This window comes from Salmo salar, chromosome 16, assembly GCF_965601325.2.
Source record: "Salmo salar chromosome 16, fSalSal1, whole genome shotgun sequence".
Classification (NCBI taxonomy): Eukaryota; Metazoa; Chordata; class Actinopteri; order Salmoniformes; family Salmonidae; genus Salmo; species Salmo salar.
In genome coordinates, this window is record NC_138306.1 from 64,991,036 (window position 1) to 65,013,938 (window position 22,903).

The following is a 22,903-nucleotide window of genomic DNA, read 5'->3' on the forward strand; positions in this document are numbered from 1 at the left end:
TCATTACTATGGGACAGCTGGAGAACGAACTTGAATATTGAAACAATGTTGCAAAGGAGAGACAGACAGCAAGGTTTATACAAATATCTGCTGTTGAAAACTAAATGTTAGTCTAAAATAAATGTGAGATAATGTCTAGATGCTTTTTATAGTGGAGATCAAGTTTATAAATTGCCTGGCTGGGCTGATGAGACAGTGGATTGCGCAGTCAGATGGAACAGAGTAAATAGGCATTTTTAAGTCATAGATTTAGCCATTGGTAACTTCTGGAATAGATACTGGTTGGAATACGGTATTAACCAATCATTCCATCTATAGAAGGGGGCGGCAGGTAGCCTAACAGTTAAGAGTGTTGGGCCAGTAACCGAATCCCCGAGACGACTAGGTGAAAAATCTGTCGATGTGCCCTTGAGCAAGGCACTTAAACCTAATTGCTCCTGTAAGTCTCTCTGGATAAGAGTGTCTGATAAATGACTCAAATGTGAATGTAATAGAATATCCTGAAGCTGTTAGTTTCACTAATGGTCTACAGCAGTGAAGACTATGAAAGGCCTTGGATGTTTCCCAAATGGCACCCTAATCCTTATGTCGTGCACTACTTTTTGACCACAGCCCTATGGGCCCTGGTCAAAAGTACTGCACTACATAGGGAATAGAGTGTCATCTGGGACACACACCTTGACTCACCAGTGTTCCTGCAGGCTTTGTATAGTGGTGACAGCAAAGCAGCCAGAGCTAGAGACATTGTAAAACATGCCCACTGGAAAAAAGTGGTGAGAATTAATTAAGGCAAGAGTGCAGGCTCGGCAGAAGTACTTTTTCTTATAAGGTTTGTTCAGAGTCAAAGGGTTTATATTCCTTTGCAGGGCCAGATAGAAGCACGGACAAAAAACCTCACAGACAAACAAGCTGAGAGATAAAAATCATCTTTAAAGGTTACTTATTGGGTAGGGAAAAAAACTGTGCGTTACTTACAAATGAACAGGATTCACTTCAATAGGATATCAATATTTAATTAGTTAATTTACCAGGTTGTTGTTCAACGTATGCACTCTAAACTGAGTGTATGATTTAATTTCTGTATGACAACAATTACATCCAATTTTTATTGCTGTTTTCAGCTCCCTGATTAGCGGTTATTGAATAAATTATGGGGCACTCAATAGAATGGTTTGCTATCAAATTCCTTGTTGATGACTAGCTCATTGATGTAATTTCACTCGAGAGGCGCATTCATTTAATTGGAGCTTGTTTAGATATCTACCTCCATTGTAGAGGAGAGGAATAAAGAGGAGATGAGAGGAAGGGGAGCGGGGAGGAGAGATAACTGGAAAGTGGTGATGAGTTGCAAAAGCAATAAAATCTGTACCTGGAAGACTGCTGTTGGATAAGCCTCTATGAATTTGAAAGGCATTTTTTTTCAAGAAATACAAATTATTGTTCACTCTCAAAATGTTGTGAATGATTGTTTATGACTCACTCAGTGACCACTCACTGACTTTAAAAATCTACAGTTGTGCACCACAAGGTCACCTACTTGACTTATAGTATAGTAGAACAATAAGTTAACAGTGTCGACTATAGGGTCAGTGGTCAGCAAATGCAAACATAATATTGGTGCCATAGTGATGGTCAAGTCATCCCTCACCACTGTTGTTTTCTGGTAGGGCTACCATAAGAAACACACCACTTGTATCTTCCTGGTGATGTCCTGGATGGATACACAAGTGGGAGATCTGACATACATGTGGACACTAACAAAGGGTGTGACTGGGACTTTATCCCCTCCTACAGTAACAGTCAAAAGTTTGGACACACCTACTCATTCCAGGTTTTTATTTTTACTATTTTATACATTGTAGAATAATAGTGAAGACATCACAACTCTGAAATAACACATATGGAATCATGTACTAACCAAAAAAGTGTTAAACAAATCAAAATATATTTTAGATTTCACCCTTTGCCTTGATGACAGCTCTGCATGCTCTTGGCATTCTGTCAACCAGCTTCATGAGGTAGTCACCTGGAATTCATTTCAGTTAAAAGATGGGCCTTGTTAACCTGTTAGGGCTAGGGGGCAGTATTGACACGGCCGGATAAAAAACGTACCCGATTTAATCTGGTTACTACTCCTGCCCAGTAACTAGAATATGCATATAATTATTGGCTTTGGATAGAAAACACCCTAAAGTTTCTAAAACTGTTTGAATGGTGTCTGTGAGTATAACAGAACTCATATGGCAGGCCAAAACCTGAGAAGATTCCATGCAGGAAGTGGCCTGTCTGACAAGTTGTTGTTTATCTTGGCTCTTTTTATTGAAGTCTGAGGATCTTTGCTATAACGTGACACTTCCTACGGCTCCCATAGGCTCTCAGAGCCCGGGAAAAAGCTGAACGATATCGAGGCAGCCTCTGGCTGAAACACACTATCGCGTTTGGCAAGTGGCCGATCAGAGTACTATGGGCTTAGGCGCGTGCCCGAGTCGACCCCATGCTTTATTTTCTTTCGTCTGTTTACCTAAACGCAGATTCCCGGTCGGAATATTATCGCTTTTTTATGAGAAAAATGGCATAAAAATTGATTTTAAACAGCGGTTGACATGCTTCGAAGTACGGTAATTGAATATTTAGAATTTTTTTGTCACGAATTGCGCCATGCTCGTCACCCTTATTTACCCTTTCGGATAGTGTCTTGAACGCACAAACAAAACGCCGCTATTTGGATATAACGATGGATTATTTGGGACCAAACCAACATTTGTTATTGAAGTAGAAGTCCTGGGAGTGCATTCTGACGAAGACAGCAAAGGTAATAAAATGTTTCTTATAGTAAATCTGACTTTGGTGAGTGCTAAACTTGCTGGGTGTCTAAATAGCTAGCCCTGTGATGCCGGGCTATCTACTGAGAATATTGCAAAATGTGCTTTCACCGAAAAGCTATTTTAAAATCGGACATATCAAGTGCATAGAGGAGTTCTGTATCTATAATTCTTAAAATAATTGTTATGCTTTTTGTGAACGTTTATCGTGAGTAATTTAGTAAATTCACCGGCAGTGTTCGGTGGGAATGCTAGTCACATGCTAGTCACATGCTAATGTAAAAAGCTGGTTTTTGATATAAATATGAACTTGATTGAACAAAACATGCATGTATTGTATAACATAATGTCCTAGGGTTGTCATCTGATGAAGATCATCAAAGGTTAGTGCTGCATTTAGCTGTGGTTTGGGTTTATGTGACATTATATGCTAGCTTGAAAAATGGGTGTCTGATTATTTCTGGCTGGGTACTCTGCTGACATAATCTAATGTTTTGCTTTCGTTGTAAAGCCTTTTTGAAATCGGACAGTGTGGTTAGATTAACGAGAGTCTTGTCTTTAAAATGGTGTAAAATAGTCATATGTTTGAAAAATTGAAGTTTTTGCATTTTTGAGGTATTTGAATAACGCGCCACGGGATTACACTGGCTGTTGAGTAGCGTCCCACCTAGCCCATAGAGGTTAAAAGTTAATTTGCGGAGTTTCTTTCCTTCTTAATGCGTGTGAGCCAATCAGTTGTGTTGTAACAAGGTAGGGCTGGTATACAGAAGATAGCCCTATTTGGTAAAAGACCAAGTCCATACGATGGCAAGAACAGCTCAAATGAGCAAAGAGAAAGTCAATGTGGAAAATTTCAAGAACTTTGAAAGTTTCTTCAAGTGCAGTCGCAAAAACCATCAAGCGCTTCCTTTCCTGTGGTAGTCCTCATGAGAGCCAGTTTCATACTGGCTCTCATGAGGACCACCACAGGAAAGGAAGACCCAGAGTTACCTCTGCTGCAGAGGATAAGTACAATAGAGTTACCAGCCTCAGAAATTGCAGCCCAAATAAATGCTTCACAGAGTTCAAGTAACAGACACATCTCAACATCAGCTGCTCAGAGGAGACTGTGTAAATCAGGCCTTCATGGTCGAATTGCTGCAAATAAACCACTACTAAAGGACACCAATAAGAATAAGAGACTTGCTTGGGCCAAGAAACACGAGCAATGGACATTAGACCAGTAGAAATCGGTCCTTTGGTCTGATGAGTCCAAATTTGAGATTTTTGGCTCCAACCGCTGTGTCTTTGTGAGACGCAAAGTAGATGAACGGATGATCTTCGCCTGTGTGGTTCCCAGCGTGAAGCATGGAGGAGGAGGTGTGATGGTGTGGGGGTGCTTTGCTGGTGACACTGTCAGTGATTTATTTAGGATTCAAGGCACACTTAACCAGCATGGCTACCATAGCATTCTGCAGCGATACGCCATCCCATCTGGTTTGGGCTTAGTGGGACTATCATTTGTTTTTCAACAGGACAATGACCCAAAACACACCTGCAGGCTGTGTAAGGGCTATTTGACCAAGAAGGAGAGTGATGGAGTGCTGGATCAGATGACCTGGCCTCCACAATCACCCGCCCTCAACCCAATTGAGATGGTTTGGGATTAGTTGGACCGCAGAGTGAAGGAAAAGAAACCAACAAGTGCTCAGCATATATGGGAACTCCTTCAGGACTGTTGGAAAAGCATGAAGCTTTGAGAGAATGCCAAGAGTGTGCAAAGCTGTTATTAAGGCAAAGGGTGGCAACTTCGAATAATCTAAAATATAAATCACTACATGATTCCATATGTGTTATTTAACTATTATTATACAATGTTGAAAATATTACAAATAAAGAAAAACCCTTGAATGAGTAGGTGTGTCCAAATACTTTTGACTGGTACTGTATATACAGTAGTTGAGCAGCTCTCATAAAAACATACATCTTTATGGGCACCACTAAATCCCTTTGTTTCACTATATTGCACTGTTCTAAGCAGCCACATACGTTGGTCTCTTTTTTAACCTATGGCAATGACATACATTCACTTAGAGAGTCAACTTAGACCTGGAACACAAGACAGCAGGATAGAAATAAAGCCCATGCCTCACTGTGAACCGGGATTTGTTTTTGCTTTTCCGTGCTACCAGATGTCACCACTTTCTGAGGTGTTAAACATGAAAAACGTATGTAACTGATGTTTTTACTCACTGTGTGCCGTAAACATTTAACTCTGTGGAGACAACAGGGCCGTGTTCATTAGGCATTAATTGGAAGAAAACAGACGGAAACAGGGAGGGACTATCTGGACTTGTTCTAATAAGAAAGAAATGTTATGTTTTCCGATGCTAAAAATTTGCCACGGTGTACCCTGTTGAACACAACTCTGTAACACTGGGGATGTCAGGCACCATATTATATATACAAGTATGCAAACATTGACAACTGTCTCTGTTTTTGCCCATATAGTAAATGGTATATGTCTGAAACATGTCTGTCATGTACTCTCTGGGGGTAGAGGAACAGGCATTTTATCAGCAGGGGACGATCTTTCATATCACTTCCAAAGAGTAAAAAGGATTGCCTTTTTTTCTCCCCCTTGTTATCTAAGAGCTCCAGCACAAGAATCAACTGAGTAAAATGGTAAAAGCAATTGCCATGGAACTTCTAAGGGAATTGTTTTCCCCCAGAACGGAGTATTCACTTAGATTGTTGTTGTTTTATCTCTCTCTCTTTCTCTCTCTCTATCTCTCCCCGCTCTTTCTGGGATCCGGGAGTCTGCTGGGTGCGTAGTGGTGGTGCTGTGGGTTCATGCAAAGGATTAGATGGTAAACAAACGCTTTTAATCCCTTGAGTCTGCCAGCCCTCCCTCCGCTGCACGCTTAGTATGCAGCAGAACGAACAACAGACAAAAATCTAGTGCTTCCTCTCCTCCTTCTAACATTCACTGTCTTTGTCTCCATATTGAATAAAGAAACATATATATGGCGATAGGTCTCTCTGATCATTCGCTGCTATTTCTAACCAATATAAAGAACTATATCTTTATGTGTAAATAGAACAGATAAATATTTGCCTAGTGTCTATTCTATTGTGTTGATACAAAGAATCCCTATTGCATTGTATCACTCTTGCTCAGCTATTTGAAGGAAGAGTGTTTTAAGAGAGGCAAGTGATTGTGAAAAATTGCAATTGGTATCTCTGAGATGGCATTCTCTTTCTTTGGTTTTGTGAGTGTGTTGTATCCTACATCTGAGGGGATCCGACTAGTACGGTCAGAGGATACTATAGAGTACAGCCAATAGTATGTCCTCAGTAAGGGACACAGGGAAATGCAAATGTGACAAAAGATGTAAACTATCCTGAAGTCTGTATGAGGCTGCTAGTACAGCCTGGTCTCATAGACTAGACGTAACATAGTAAATGTAAAACTGGGACAATCAAATTAGTAAGGTATGTTTTGTTTGGTATGGTTACATAGGACAGAATGTTACTAAAGGCAAAAACAAAAGTAGGGGGCGTTGGTCAGGGTAGATGGGTGTGCGTATAACGTGAACGTCTAGCAACCCAAAAGTTGCACGTTCAAATCTCATCACGGATAACTTAAGCATTTTAGCTATTTAGAAACTTTGCAACTAAACTCAGCAAAAAAAGAAACGTCCCTTTTTCAGAACCCTGTCTTTCAAAGATAATTCATAAAAATCCAAATAACTTCACATATCTTCATTGTAAAGGGTTTAAACACTGTTTCCCATGCTTGTTCAATGAACCATAAACAATTAATGAACATGCACCTGTGGAACGGTCGTTAAGACACTAACAGCTTACAGACGGTGGGCAATTAAGGTCACAGTTATGAAAACTTAGGACACAAAAGAGGCCTTTCTACTGACTCTGAAAAACACCAAAAGAAAGATGCCCAGGGTCCCTGCTCATCTGCGTGAACGTGCCTTAGGCATCCTGTAAGGAGGCAGGAGGACTGCAGATGTGGCCAGGGCAATAAATTGCCATGTCTGTACTGTGAGACGCATAAGACAACGTTGCCTTTGGGCACAAACTCACCGTCGCTGGACCAAACAGGACTGGCAAAAAGTGCTCCTCACAGACGATTTGCGGTTTTGTCTCACCAGGGGTGATGGTCGGATTTCTGTTTATCGTTGAAGGAATGAGTGTTACACCGAGGCCTGTACTCTGGAGCGGGATCGATTTGGAGGTGGAGGGTCCATCATGGTCTGGGGCGGTGTGTCACAGCATCATCGGACTGAGCTTGTTGTCATTGCAGGCAATCTCAACGCTGTGCATTACAGGGAAGACATCCTCCTCCCTCATGTGGTACCCTTCCTGCAGGCTCATCCTGAGATGACCCTCCAGCATGACAATGCCACCAGCCATACTGCTCTGTCTTTGTGTGATTTCCTGCAAGACAGGAATGTCAGTGTTCTGCCATGGCCAACAAAGAGCCTGGATCTCAATCCCATTGAGCACGTCTGGGACCTGTTGGATCGGAAGGTGAGGGCTGGGGCCATTCCCCCCATAAATGTCTGGGAACTTGCAGGTGCCTTGGTGGAAGAGTGGGGTAACATCTCACAGCAAGAACTGGAAAATCTGGTGCAGTCCATGATGAGGAGATGCACTGCAGTACTTAATGCAGCTGGTGGCCACACCAGATACTGACTGTTACTTTGATTTTGACCCCCCCTTTGTTCAGGGACACATTATTCCATTTCTGTTAGTCACATGTCTGTGGAACTTGTTCAGTTTATGTCTCAGTTGTTGAATCTTGTTATGTTCATACAAATATTTACAAATGCTAAGTTTGCTGAAAATAAACACAGTTGACAGTGAGAGGACATTTCTTTTTTTGCTGAGTTTACTTACTACTTTTTTTTAGCTACTTTGCAGCTACTTAGCATGTCAGCTAACCCTTCCCCTAACCCTTTAACCTAACTCCTAATCTTAACTCCTAACCCCTAGCCTAGCTAACGTTAGCCTCCTAGCTATGATTAGTGTTAGTCACCTAGCTAACGTTAGCTACTTCAAATTGGAATTTGTAACATATCATACGTTTTCGCAAATTCATAACATATTGTAAGAATTGCAATTCGGAACATATTGTACAAATCTACATTCGTAATATGTAATATGAATTGTAATTGTAACATTACATACAAAATGCAAGATGGACATCCACATATTAATACATACCATACGAAACTTAACATATTATACTAATTGGGGTTGCCATTTTACATTTACTATGTTACGTCTACCCCTGAGTCCAGGTTGGCTACTTCTAGCATCCTGAGATGCCAGGGGTTTAAGTGATCCATCATATGAATCTGTCCAGGTTGATTGTTCATGTCTATAGTCTACTACATTTGATAAAGACACAGACAGTTAGACAGACAGATGACGGACATACCTTCACATTCACTTCTTGTCATTTAACAGACTCTTACCTAAATCTATGGGGGAGGGGCAAAGTAGTTGCCAGGTAGGCCCATATCAAATAAAACTGTTCAAAGAAGAACAAGTGGATAAGAGCAAGGGTGGGGGGAATCAAGGGTTGGGGTGGTGGAGTAGCCAGGTGCAGTTTGAAGAGAACACACCTACACCTTTGATGTTCAAACCTTTGAGCACATCTAAAAAGACGTCAGTCTATAAGGAAAGTGTCTGCTTTTTCAATTTCTATAGTCTCCTGTGCAGGCATGCGGTGCACGGCTCTTTCAACTACAATTGATCTGACAGTTCACATACAGTATGGCACAGAGACTTTACCTAGAATCTGATTAAGAATTAGGGTTAAACTATTTTTCAAAGTGAGGGTAGCAGAGGAAACAAGACAAGACAAAATATACTGTATTAATTAGTCCACGCGAGGTGGAAATTTGTATTCTGCTTTTATCCAACCCCCCTAATATATACACACATACACAAAAAAACACACATTAGATTGGAGAGGCTGGAGCAGAGGGCAGCCGCTGTGCAGCGCCCAATGAGCAATTTGGGGGTTAAGTTACTTGCTCAAGGGAACATCGGCAGTAGGTGGAACCTGAGATATTGATGCCAGCAACCCTCGTTAGGAGGAGCAATGCAGAAATCATAAGTAGGGGAAGATTTATAGGCTACTGCTCTTCTTTTTTTAAATGCAATTTTTTAATGAAATTAGCAAATAAGCTATGCCCTTGTCACCCTGATGGCATCGACATGTCACCTATTTGGACAATTATGATAGCTTATGAAGCTTATAGCTTATGCATATGGCTACACCTCCACCCTTGTATTAGCCTACTTTGCACTCAAACATAGGTATGATTATATGGATAGAGGCAATTGCCTGCCCTACTGAACTATAGACTAATGAAAACATTGTTTCTCCTACTCCAATAGCTTGTGAAAATATGGAAAGATAGGCCAACTTACTAGTGGTGTAAAAAGTACCCAACTGTCATACATGAGTAAAAGTAAAGAAACCTTAATAGAAAATGACTCAAGTAAAATTGAAAATTACTACTTAGGTAAAAGTTGGTTTTAAATATATTTAAGTATTAAAAGTGAATGTAATTGCTAAAATATACTTAAGTATCAAAAGTAATAGTATAAATAATTTCAAATTCCATATATCAAAAAACTTCTTCCGGATCGGTGTCCCGTCTACAGGACGGTTGAGCTAACATAGGCTAATGTGGTTAGCATGAGTTTGTAAGTAACAAGAACCTTTCCCAGGACATAGACATATCTGATATTGGCAGAAAGCTTTAATTCTTGTTTAAACTAACTGCATTGTCCAATTTACAGTAGCTATTACAGTGAAAGAATACCATGCTATTGTTTGAGGAGAGTGCACAATTTTGAACATAAAGTTATTAATAAACAAATTAGGCACATTTGGCAGGCTTGATACAACATTTTGAATAGAAATACAATGGTTCATTGGATCAGTCTAAAACTTTGCACATACACTGCTGCCATCTAGTGGCCAAAATCTAAATTGCACCTGGGCTGGAATAATACATTATGGCCTTTCTCTTGCATTTCAAAGATGATGGTACAAAAAAATACAAAAGAACAGTTGTTTTTTTCTTTGCATTATCTTTTACCAGATCTATTGTGTTATATTCTCCTACATTCCTTTCACATTTCCACAAACTTCAAAGTGTTTCCTTTCAAATGGTACCAAGAACATGCATATCCTTGCTTTAGGGCCTGAGCTACAGGCAGTTAGATTTGGATATGTCATTTTAGGCAAACATTTTTTTTAAAAGGGGCGGATCCTTAAGCAAACCAGCCAGCACCATTCTTTTTTTTGGAGGGGGGATTGCCAGGGGCACACTCCAACTCTCAGACATAATTTACAAATTAAGCATGTGTGTTTAGTGAGTCCGCCAGATCAGAGGCATACCAGGGATGTTCTCTTGATAAGTGTGTGTATAGAGTACCACAGTATGAGTCATAATACCTTTAAAACCTAGCAGTCAAACAAGGAAATGTTCTGGATTTTAGAAACACTATTTTTTACCTTTATTTTTTGTAGGCAAGTCAGTTAAGAACAAATTCTTATTTTCAATGACAGCTTGTTCAGGAGCAGAATGACAGATTTTTTAGTTACTGGCCCAACGCTCTAATCACTAGGCTACCTGCCGCCCCAGTAAGGGCTGTGCTTCGTGTAGGCTTACCCTGGCGTGACATTTTGATAAATGTGTAAATCTCTCTAGGACAAGGTGACTTTTATCAATATATTCGCCTGTATTTACCCACCAAAAATTAAATGCTATTTGGCTGCTAATGTGGCTATCATAAAGAACTACAAATGCCATGATGATCTGAATGAGACTGCTGAATCGAGGTAAAGGTAAGAATCTCTGGGTTAACTATCTAATCTGAGAGTAAATAGAGCCGAGCATATTGATAAAAGTCACCTTGTCCGAGAGAGATTTACATGGTTGTCAAAACATCATGCCAGGGCAAGCCTACACGAAACAGCCCTTATTTAAAGTGTTTCAAAAATCCCCTATGGGAAAAATGAATGGTGGAAAAACGATTGGAACCATTTCCCAGTTTGACTGCTAGGTTTTATGGGTATTATGACACCTCCACTGTGGAGCTCTATTGAACCATTTTCCTGTCCTTGCTAAGCATTCAAAATGTAAGAAGTAATTTTGGGTGTCAGGAAAAATGTATGGAGTAAAATGTACATCTTTAGGAATGAAGTGAAGTAAAAGTTGTCAAAAATATGAATAGTAAAGTACAGATACACCAAAAACGACTTAAGTGGTGTAAAAATATTGTATAGTATTTTTACACCACTGCTATTTACTGTCCAGCCTAACAGGCCAAAATTAAAATTTCCCAAATGCAAAATGCATAGGATATTTTATGGTTATCCTAGTCTTGCAATTGGTTATTCGGTTATTATCTTTACACTGTCGTTCCTAGTAGGCTATAACGGATCGACTTCGCTCTCACTTCTCTGTGAGTTTTGTCTGTGTTCTAAACTGGCTGGGGTTTTCAGCTTGCTTGACAAGCACCCCTCCCCCAAACTTTGGCGAAACAGGAACAACTCATTTGAGAGAAAAAAAGCTGCACAAGTTTGGAACGTCTTGGAGAAGCCCTTGTTATCGCTTGGAGTATAATAGCCAGGAGTTGAGATTTATTTGTGCAAAATCTGGAAGTATTCTACTGTTCTTGTTTGTCGTGGAAAATAACATTTTAACCTCGTCTTTCGCGTAGGCCTAACCTCTTTTGAAAATGGTTTACTTTCCTCGAGGATAATTATTGGTGAAAGTCTATTTGTGTATGGAATAATTTGTCCTCACCGAAGAAAGATGGGACTCGTGGAGCTCTGTATACATATGTGATATCGTGTTCAATAATGAAGGATGTTGTGTCAGACACAATGGGTAAGAGGGTTTCCCTTTACATCTAACGTTACCTAACCAAGCTAGATAGCATTTTTATCCCATGCCCGTTTTTCAGCTGTAAACATACTTGGCCCTACTCCGTTGGGAAGTCAGACCCTTATTCTCTGAAGTTAACGTTACACCTTTAAACATTAGACTTCAATTTGCTATTTCAATATATCGCTTCAAAGTTGTCCCTAGTGCTAATTTTACCCTATGCATGTGTGTAGATGGGTATTTGTCCATTGCAACACACATGCTGCTGCTTTCTATTTTCGTAATGCATTTGTTGGGGTTACTTACTTTACCGATTACTTGTTTATCGTTTTCCCACTAATACTAACCAATTCTGCCTTTCGGAAAACTTAAATCAGTGCACTTATTCAGGTCTACACATGGTGAAATCATTGCAAAGCAGTAAGCAACAAATGTATCCTGCAATGTTGATCGTGATTCGCCGACTTGACCTGAAGCTTTTTGTCCCATTCTGTGATCCACCCCGACGTTTTCTAGTGGAAGGCTCGAGCAGCCATGGTCGAATAAGCAAAATCTATATTTACATTTCGTGCTACAGAAGTGTTACAATGTTGCAGTGACTTGCCTAGTTAAATAAAATCAAAAATGGGTTTGAGCCGCTTGTTAAGACAAGCGTGAAAGGAGATGTTTTGTAACTTTCTGACCAACACAAAAAGCTACGAGAGGGTACAGTTATTTTTCCATTCATGGTATCCGACTCAATTTGGAATGGGACGTTGCAACATATTCTGAAATTAATGTAGCCCAAACTCCTTTGCATATGTAAACACTGGATTGGAGGTACTGGAAAATGTTGAGTTATACGTTTTTATAGTATTCATAATAGGTGTATCAATTAGTTGGAAACTTGCATCACCACCCCGTTGTAGTTTTATACATGGTATTTATGTTTAACTAGCCCATTTGTTTCTTGCGCAAGGACTGTCTACCTGTTCTGGCCATAGAGAATACTGCGTCATGTCCTGTGTCCACCTGGTTGTGGCTCCTGCTTGTATGGTAGGTTAGTTAGATAACCAAAATGTTGGCCTATTCACTCTGCTCACGACTGTCTGGGCATAATCAATATTTGCCAGAAGGTTATTTTTAGTGTTGTAGACTATTCATATAGAAGATGTGAATGATGCCATGGCAAATGATACTGGTAAGAATAGCTGATGAAGCCGTATAACGCTAATTTTGCCAGCATGGGAAATAAATCTGCTGCAGTACAGTAGGTTAAAGCTAGAGTCGTTAGTTGCTACATGCATGTTTGGACTTATAAATGAATGATATATATACCCATTGATTCTTGAGGAATATAGCTTATAAATGCCGCATGAGCTTAGTTCAAGTGTCTTACCACATCAGAACGCAATATAATAATTTTTTTACTCCAATGTTTGTAAACAAACACTGTACAGCCTCAAAACATGGTTAAAACTATAGTTTTGATATCATGGTCAGGGTTTCATTCATAGCTCTGTCTATGAATTTGAGAGTGTTTACTTTTCTCCAGGCCAATCTTAGCTTTTTACCAAAATAGAGGTGGGGTGGCTGCTTTGCTTTGGTTTCAACTATGGATCTGAGCATTGAGATGATAATTAAGGCCTAAAAGCTGATGCATACCAGGCTAGGGTAATGTTATTTCCTAGATGTCCTCTTGGATCAAATGTTATTTCATCTTAGCTGTCCTGTAGTGTTTCTGCTGTGGAGGGGCTTAAAACCTGGGCATCTAACCTAATGTCAAAGCTGATGTGCGTTACACAAATGCTGTGGATATGTAGGTTGTCTGCTATCTATTCCCTTTGCACTGTGTGTAGAATCTGCCATGTGGTTCCATTGCCTTTGTATATGTGATGGTTGTATGCATTGGCTTGGTATATGTGGGATGTAACATGTACACATGATACAAGTGACACTTTTTCTATATATCTTTTCCCTTGTGCATCGTAGTTGTTAAATGTATAATTGCTAAATTGCATGTCCCCTGTTGCAGCCAGAGAAAGAAGAAACACAATCTATCTAAAATCAAAATCAAAGAAGTTTGATTTGGGCCAGACTGTGACTACCCTCTTCCTGTTTTAATTCTTCTTCTCTAAGACATTGCCCTCAAAACCCCAAAAAGCCAGACACTGTTTTTCAACCAGGCTTTGAATGTAGCGATTGTTACTTTTTAAAGAGGCTTGATATGAATGAGATGTAAACATCTGTGGTCTGTTAATAATCATTTTCCTCACCCAAAACCTAAGCGTGTTTTAGGTCTTCTTTGGCGATTGAGGCCTGTTTAGGAGGATGAAATGTTACGGAACGTTCGTAGAGGGAATGTATTGTGCAGAACCAAAATGATTGTCTCTCAGATGGAATAAGGGATCGCGTCAACTGGATTTGTTCTATTTCTATATGCGATTTTTCAGAGCGTTTTAAAGACCCTAAATTCACCCCTGATGGTTGTCTTTTTCTCTCTGCAGGTTTGTGAATGGGCACTGTGATCTTCTGCTGAGAGGGAGTGCTGGGATTTGAGGCTCTGCGACAGTTGTGACTCCGGGGCCGACGCTAAGCCAGTCAGCTTGCTTTGTCTGCCGGACCAAGGTCAAAGGGAACCCTGGGATAGGCTCCCCTCGTGAGGAGTAGCCGGGGTCTCTGAGACCTGGGGTCATTTAAGGTAAGGAACATTACACGCACACAGATGCGCATATAGGTAGCCTCCGTGTTACTTTGTCACTGTTGTGGTTTGGACTTTACAGGCAGGTGGTATGATGTGTAAATGTTTTTGTGCTGGTTGGTGTATGTGTCAATTCTATTCAATAATTAGGAAGGTTAGGCACAACGCGTATCACGGACTACAATACGGTTAATCAAATGGTTTATTATTTTGTCTATGACAACAGATATCAACTCTTCACATGACATCTGACTGCTTATGTTGCGTGATTGTCTATTTGTGCATGGGATCTAAGAGTCTAAACTTAAATAACTCAAAGAGCAGTAACAGGGAAATCTTGAAGTGATGGTTTACTCCATAAATTTCAGACACGTGTTTGTGTGTGGGGGGGGGGGGGGGGGGCTGGGTAGAGTTCAGGCCCTGGGTAGAGGACAGTGCACCCTGTTTCTGGAACACTATGCTGTGCAGCAGGGGTTATCTCAGGCCCTGCCAAGACACACAGACACACACAGTGTGTGACGCCAGCCTGGGCAGATCTGAGGGCGGGCACATACACATGGCATGAAACAGCCCAGCACACCATCCTGTAATCACAGCCCATGACCTACACACCCACTAGTGGCCTCCGATGTAGGAACACACAGGCTGACAGACAGGAAATGGTGTGTGTGCTCGTATGTACAGGAGACTGTGTGGTGTATGCGTTGTTTCCAAGGCTGGGTAGTAGTCTAGTTATGTCCTTTAATTGGGACCCATAGTTTTTTTTTTCTTTGTCCAGTCACATGGTCATGACTTACTGCTGGCTCTAAAAATAGGCTAATGCTTCAGTTTAGATTGTTGTTGATGTAAATTTGGGGCGACACTAACATGCTCATCAAAACCGTACTGGGTAAAATGTTTCTGTTCACACTGTCCTTCCTAGCACAGTTCCAGCAACTTTGGCTCAGGTGTGTGTGTATAGGGTATTGGAGGGTGTTATATTCTGGTTTATTGTGTTTGGTAACATTCTGCGCATACGGTTGTTGGTGTTAGACTGTTGTGAGCAGTCTGTATGTTTTCGTAAGAGTAGGCCATGTTGGGTCATGTTCATGTTTTCAAACATTTATCAATTGGACAAACCCAGTATTGGTCTGTTTTCTGCTATTTAATGCCTAATGAACATGACCCTGGTGATGTGCAGTCTCTCCCTCTCCACTCATGTGCAGTGTGTGGGTGTTGCTGCCCTTTCCACCAGTGCCCAACTGACCTGATTGTGACCCACCTACTCTCCCATAGTGCACTGGGCCATCTGTCACTGCCACAGCTGCCACAGGCTATGGCTCTAATAAATGGGCCTCTTTTTAATCTTGCACGGTTAGTTACTGTTCCTCAAAACCCCATTGGAGAAATGGAACGTTCTCTTTTTACTTCTCCCTCCACTGCATAATGTGAATTCTTATCAGCCATCTCTCTCTGTCGTCTCTCTCGCTCTCTCCTCTGTGTAATCTGAAATTGTAGGGTTTCGCAGTGGCTCAGTTTTCCGGTACTGTCACATAACCTCTAAATGAACTGTCGCAACCAGGAGGATCCTCCATCATCGTTTAAATCTCTAGTTTGGGAATATTTTGGCTTCCCAGTAGATAATAACGGCGATGGACATAGATTTGGGGATAAAACGTTAAGTGTGTCGCCACTGCTCAATGAGAATGGCTTATGTAGCTGCCAGCACCTCAAACATGTTGAGGCTTCACATTTACGGTGAAATCACCCCAGTATTCCTACCACCGGAACAAGATGGAAACGCAAGGAAACAACAACACAACTTCGTCTCCCATCTGTATTCACGTTGCCCTTTGCTGCTGATTCTGACCAGGCCAAAGAAATGACAAGAGCGCTAGTTGTATATAGCCGCGGCCATTCTCGGTGGTTGAGAATAGGGGGTTTCAGCACCTTGTTAAAGTGCTCAAGCCACGTTATGAACTTCCCTCTCGCACCCATTTCAGCAAATGGGTACTACCTGCTCTATATAAGCAAGCCAAAGCCAAAGTTGTCAATGATTTGGCCGATGCACCGTGTGTTGCGCTTAATGCAGATGGATGGACCTCCAGGGCTACAGAGAGCTACTTAACAGTGACAGCCCATCACATTACCCCAGAGTGGGAGATGAGAATTACCGCGCTACAGACATGCCCCCTCTATTCGAGTCACACAAGTGCGCATCTTTCTCTTTGTAAGAAAAATATTATAGCGTAGGCCTATACAATGCCTGAGCCATGTTTATGTATTGATTTCACACGCATATTGCACTTTATTTTAGTGTTGTTTTTGTTATTTCACTATCAGAAATACCAACACTTAAATAAATATGAACCACAGTAACCGCAATATGTAGCGAACCGTGGGTTTGGTGAACCGTTACACCCCTACCTTCTGTGATTGGCTAGTGGTACCCCCAGTGAGGGGAATGGCTTTCTGTGATTGGTTTGTGGCACCCCCTGAAAATGGAAACATTCTCTCTGATTGGCCAGTAGCTACTGAGTATAGCTCAGTTCCTTGTAGTGGAATCTTTTAAATTCAGCCCATGGGCTCCTGATGTGAATATGAAGGTTGCCAGGTCAACGGATACCTTATCCCTCCCTGAGTTGAAAAATGTAGGGTGTGCTGATTTGAAACGCTTTACTGGCGGTTGGGGGAGGGGTGCATTTGGCGTCCTCCACTGAAACAGGAGAACTCTGGGATTTCTGTCCTCCATTCCCCCCTTTCTATCCCAAATAATCCCTTCTGCTAACAAGGCACATTTTTCCTTTTCCCTTTCACTCTGTAATATGGCTGGTTAAGCATTGGCAAGACATTGTAACCTTATGCTATATGAGTGTAATGGCGAGGCTTTGCCAAGCGCAGTGAGTTCTGGAGTGGCAATGTATTGCCAATGGTTTCTTCCCGATGCCAAGGCCAGGTTGTGTTACAGTGCCAGGTTGTGTCACAGTGCCAGCGTGCCAAGAAGAGCTGAGGCCTGCCAGGACATTAAATGGGCTGCTTTTTTGAACTGTCTCTCACTGGCAAAGGATCCTGTTCCTGCGTCGTGCTTGTTCTAGCTAAACACAGTTTGATATTGGGGGGGCACAGGTTTTCACCACCCGTAGATAAAATGGTCCTGGTGTTATGATAGGAACATAAGCATTGTTCAGCGGTATTGTAAGCACAACCTCTCGTCACCACTGTGAGTTCTCCTGCTCTTGTGTGTCTGGTGTGTCCATGCCAATGCGCGTCACTCACGTCACCAGCTGATGGTCTGACACCGTGTCGCCAACCGTTTGGCTGCGTGTGTCTGTGCCCACAAACCCATTCCAAAAGTGGTGGCAGGGTGAAACAGACTGGCAGTGGAGAAAGCCACGACCAATAGAACAGCCTTTGTGGTAAATGAACAGGACTTTTTAGACCAAGCTTCTCTATGCGGTCTAGAGACGCTCTTTGACCTGTTTTTATATTTCCTGCACTGAAATGACAGAGCTGAACTTCCTGCACTATGAATACTGAAATGACAGAACTGAAATTTCCGAAATGACAACTGAAATCCCTGTCCTATGAGCTTATATTTACCTGTCAAGGCTTATCCAATCATTGCAGTTGAAGGCAAGGCTACAATGATTTCTTTAAATCATTTGTTAGACCATTGAGCAAGAGCCTGGGTTTTGGCGATTGGTGAGTCGCAAACTGTTAGACTGCTCAAAGTGGTAAATGTCGTACTTGCGTTTTAACCGCTTAGCCACATAGGCCTATTGAGTGAACAGTGTGACATGAGAACATGGAAATGAGATTCATGTAGAGCCATTGACCAGTTTAATTAAGTACCAATCAGGGGTTATTTGCTATTGACTTGTTGGTTGTTTAGCAACAAAACCGACGTTGGCACAACTATGGGGCAAAACAGAATGGGTTGGCATAGATTGTTGACAACATGTAAACTATATTTCGTCTCCAATGTTTATTGAAAACGAATACATTTGATCAATGAGCACTTGTCTGTCATACGTTGTTACAATTGTTGGTTAGCTAGCCAGGGAGTTTTAGCCATATTAGCATTGACATGAAATCAGTCAACGCCTCAAAACAAGACACGTGAAGTGGTCCGCTAACCCGTCTACAACGCCTCTATCACACAGACAGTGTCTTTACGCGAAATGGTACGAGGCATTAGCCTCTGCATGTGTGTGCAACAAAAGTTCAACATTCAGCTTCTACCATTTCTGTCAAGCCGTCTACGCATACAGTTTGAGGCTTATGTTCAATTAATCCAGTGTACGCGCCACACTGAACGTACTACAACTGCCTCTGCGACGCAATGCTGCAAGACAAACGCAGCAGTCCATTGGAAATGAATGTCTTTCTGGTGTACCAAAATGCAGGGATGCTGTAGGTGTGATTGAGGCGTCAGTCTGACGAAAAGTGCACAGACGCAGTGTGTCACACGTTGAGCTATAAAAGAGAGGCGCAAACAGATCTTCTCCCTGTGTGATCACTAAATAGTGGTGTATGTTCTCATATCGAAATTAATGGCTGAGCACAGATGGCATCCCTACGCGTCCTACAAATAGAATATCAGAGTTCAGAGCGTGATATCAGACGCTTCATCCAATATCAGGTGTGACAGCTGTGAGCAGCCAGCCACATCCCCCTAACCAGCCATTAGCCAACTCAGCCACTTCTCCCCGTCCGTTCCTTCTGTGTATCTCTGTCAGTTTGAAAATGGTATTTAGCCGTGTTGGCAAGCTGGGGTGTGCAGACAGTGTTGGGGTTTCTGTTACATTTTGTTTTAATTATTGGAGCGGCTCAGAGCGTGAGCGAAGTGGATACGTTTAATTTCGCCTGTAAGAACAAACAGATCAGTCTGACTAGGATTCGCTGTCACGCAGCCTCTGAATGCCACTGCCGTAGACAGGGATGCGAACTCGTCACTTTAAGGCGATATTTGCCGTTTTGATCTCAAAATCGGTCATCCACGCGAATCGTGTAGATTTGTAAAATAAAAATCCTGTGGGGGGCGCAGAGTGTATCGCCCATTGAGCTATAAAAGAGGTGCAAACAGATCTTCTCCCTGTGTGATCACTACCTTCTCTCTCTAAATGAATGACCGCACAGAATGCATCCCTTCGTGTCCTACAAATAGAATATCGGAGTTCAGAGCGTGATGTCAGAAATGTCATATCAGAACGCTTCATCCAGTATCAGCTGTGACAGCTGTGAGCAGTCAGCCGCATCTCCTAACCAGCCATTAGCCGACTCAGCTGCTTGTCTCCGGCCGTTCTTTCTGCCCATCTCCATCAGTTTAAAATGTTTATTTAGCCGTGATGGCGTGGTGCGGTTTCTGTTGTTACAATGTTTAAATATTGGAACGGCTCACAGTGCGAGTGAAGTGGATCTGTATCTTTTCACTTCGCATTTAAGAACAAGCAGGCCGTTTTTAGATAATTTTATAAACCTTGTTGCGAGCCCCTTTTAAACTACTCACGGGCTGCAAGTAAGTGAGAAGGTGTGGGTGGGTGGGTGAGTGTGTAAAGTTGCCTGAAGAGTAGGTTAAAGATGGTTTCATATAGGCCGAGTGTGTTTCCCCTTACTGCCGATATGAAAATGCAGATCATTATGCATTTCGGAATCGTGATATTTTGCGGGTAGTATGAAAAAATAAATAAAACGATTATAAAGACTGCGGCAGGTAGCCTAGCGGTTAGAGTGTTGGGCCAGTAACCGAAAGGTTGCTAGATCGAATCCCCGAGCTGACAAATAAAAATCTGTACTTCAGCCCCTGGACAAGGCAGTTAATCCACTGTTCCCCGGAAGGCTGTCATTGAAAATAAGAATTTGTTCTTAACTGACTTGCCTAGTTAATTAAAGATAAAATACTGTAAGTCGCTCTGGATAAGAGCATCTGCTAAATGACTAAAGTGTAACACATCTTTAGTAAAATGTTGGTATTATGACAACCACACTCTTAAAATAGGAACATTTTCTTGCTGTTTACTCAGATTTTCTGTGCAAAGATTTTTGGTCCCCTTTTTTGACCCTCACCTGTTTGTGTCCCTGAATGACAAGGGAGTAGGCAACAGCACAAACAGATCTGGGGACCAGGCTAGTTCAGGCCTAAGTCAAGGTCAAAACTATTTGGCTGTAATACAGAGTAAAGCCAGGACTTCTCGTTAGTATTGTGGCAAGGAAACACATGGTTTTAACTTCTTTAGGAAAACAGCCCTGATGTTGTCATCCAAGCTATAGCACCCAATATTTTATATGCTGCAGGTTTTTAAAGGACCAAAGAGTTTGGTCTACTTTGTGTAAAATAATAAAAACAATTGGTGATGGAAAAAAATACCACAATACTGGTATTGTCACAGCCCCGTCTCAGAGGGGTGTTGCACAGGGTTATGTTTACCACTGGATTTGTTGGTAAAATGTTTGTTGTGGGTCTGCTTGTCTGTTGAGGGGTATTTGTAGGGTCTTCGTTGGTAATAGGTTTAGTGGGCTTTGGTTTGTCAGTAGCTTAATCTGTTTAGTGAGCTGTGTTCCTGTGTGTGAGTCTTGTGTAGGGCTTGGACAGCAATCAGTTTACTGAGTTAGGTTTGAGTATCTCAGTTATGATACGTCTGTGTGTGTGTGTTGGGTCTGCTGAGGGGAGGCACATCTGCTGATCATGCTCCTCTCATTATGTATGAGCGATGCAGTGACAACCCCTCCTCTCTGCCCCCCTGCTCTGCCGCAGTCAAGCCGTAATGCAGCCCCTGTGACTGGGATGTCTGATAGCCCGCTACACTAGAAACACACACACACACTCATAAGCACACATGCTCGTACACTCAACGTATGTACGTACACACACATCGATGGGGCTGTGAGTGGTGCATCAGCTCTCTGCGTTTTAATGTTTTCTCTTTCCCCATCTGCACATCAATTATATTATTCTATCGATACGGTCTCTCGCTCTCCCTCTCGCTCCTAAGAAACACAGCCGCCTTCTCAATCCTTTCCGACTATTCATTTTGATTTGCATCAAATTATATTTCTTACCTGCACAGTAGGAAACGTTTGGCTATGGTTTGGGTATAGCTTTCTGTGATCGTCTTGCTGCTTTGTGGACCTTTTTTTTAATTGAATTTTTTCATTCAGCGCTGTTGGTAGATTGTCTTAGAACTGTGATTGGCTGCAGATATTGTGACCTATTAACTGTGTGATGAGCTGACCCCGACAGTGTTAGGGCCAATCAGGATCTCTTACCCAGAACCAGGGACAGCAGACCTGGGTCAAGGGCTTTCATACTTGAGCTGAGCTTAAGTATGCCTGCTTGGTACACTGTTGTTTCATTTTGGTTTCCAAGTTAGTTTGTGTCTGGCTGCTACTCCTTGGCATCAGACTGATGGTGGTGCAGGATTGCTTGTTAGGACACAGACAAGGCATACGCATGCCTCAGACCCTCACACACGTTGTGGAGACGTACACAAACACTCTCGCACCTCTTCACAGATGTACTAAATGCAAGCACGAAGATGTGGCTTACACACACACACACCGTGTGCAGATTTAGAGGAATTAAGTGAGTGTGCTGGTGCTAGGGCTGACCTGCTCCGGATGATCGTCTTTGGCGGTGCTGATGAGATTTTGGCCCTGGCCCCAGCCACTGTAAGCAGATTAGCTCACCCACTGAAAGGTGAACGCTGAACTGCCACACTACTTTTGTCCACACACACACACACACTCTTGTCCACACCAGCGTGTGTGTGGGAGAGAGTGGGGATTACATAATCTGACATGGGCATCGCTCCATCATGTTCAGAACAGCATCATGTTCAGAACAGGGCTACATCACATGACAACTTCAGTTCCACTTTGCTCTCTTCACTCTCCTCATGGTACAGTTTGATATGCGTTTAGGGTTAATTTCAATAAATCTCTTTTTTTAAATTGCTGCTGTGAGCGGGTGGACCTAATAGGAAATGTAATTAACAAACCAATTAGAATGTCCGGTGGAGGTGTTCTGTTTGCACGTTATGTGGTAAAGATATGATGTTGACATGTAATGGTTGAAATTACATTTTGAATGCTTTTCCTTCATGCTATTCCTAATCATGTATATTTGTACATGTAAATAGGCCTCATTCCTGCTATACTGAACCACTAGCTGTCTAAGTGCCGCTGTTATGTACTGCTAAACCAAAGTTGCATTGTATCGCGAAAAGGGGTGCCGCTCAAGTGCCTACCCGCAGCTCTGTCTGCTAAGCCTGTGTGTGCGTGCCAGCCATGTTGGACAGTGTGGTGTTGTGATTTGGTGAGTGATGTCTCTCTCTTTGTCTCCAGCAGCGCTGGGGATTTGACGAGCGCGGCCCATTGCAATGCAGACATGGCCACGGCTATATCGTGACACAGAGGGATATGGTGAGTGCTACACACACACACACACACACACACACACACACAGACAAGCCGCTTGACTGCAGGGGGTTGAGGAGGGGGTGAGC

The 22,903-nt window shown here is 42.1% G+C and overlaps 1 protein-coding gene across 6 annotated transcripts in view; it reads left to right on the top strand.

Moving 5' to 3' along the window:
- LOC106574308 (B-cell CLL/lymphoma 9 protein) overlaps positions 1-22,903 on the top strand; it is a 100,792-nt gene that overhangs the window by 51,797 nt on the left and 26,092 nt on the right. For 2 of the 6 annotated variants that reach the window (XM_045697572.2, XM_045697573.2), the window contains exons 1-3: positions 11,335-11,743; positions 14,227-14,420; positions 22,743-22,820. The gene's annotated coding sequence lies outside the window, so the exon portion shown is untranslated. Of the gene's footprint in view, positions 1-11,334; positions 11,744-14,226; positions 14,421-22,742; positions 22,821-22,903 lie in introns of those variants that run through there. The other 4 variants (XM_045697574.2, XM_014150124.3, XM_045697569.2 and 1 more) reach the window with 4 other exon arrangements.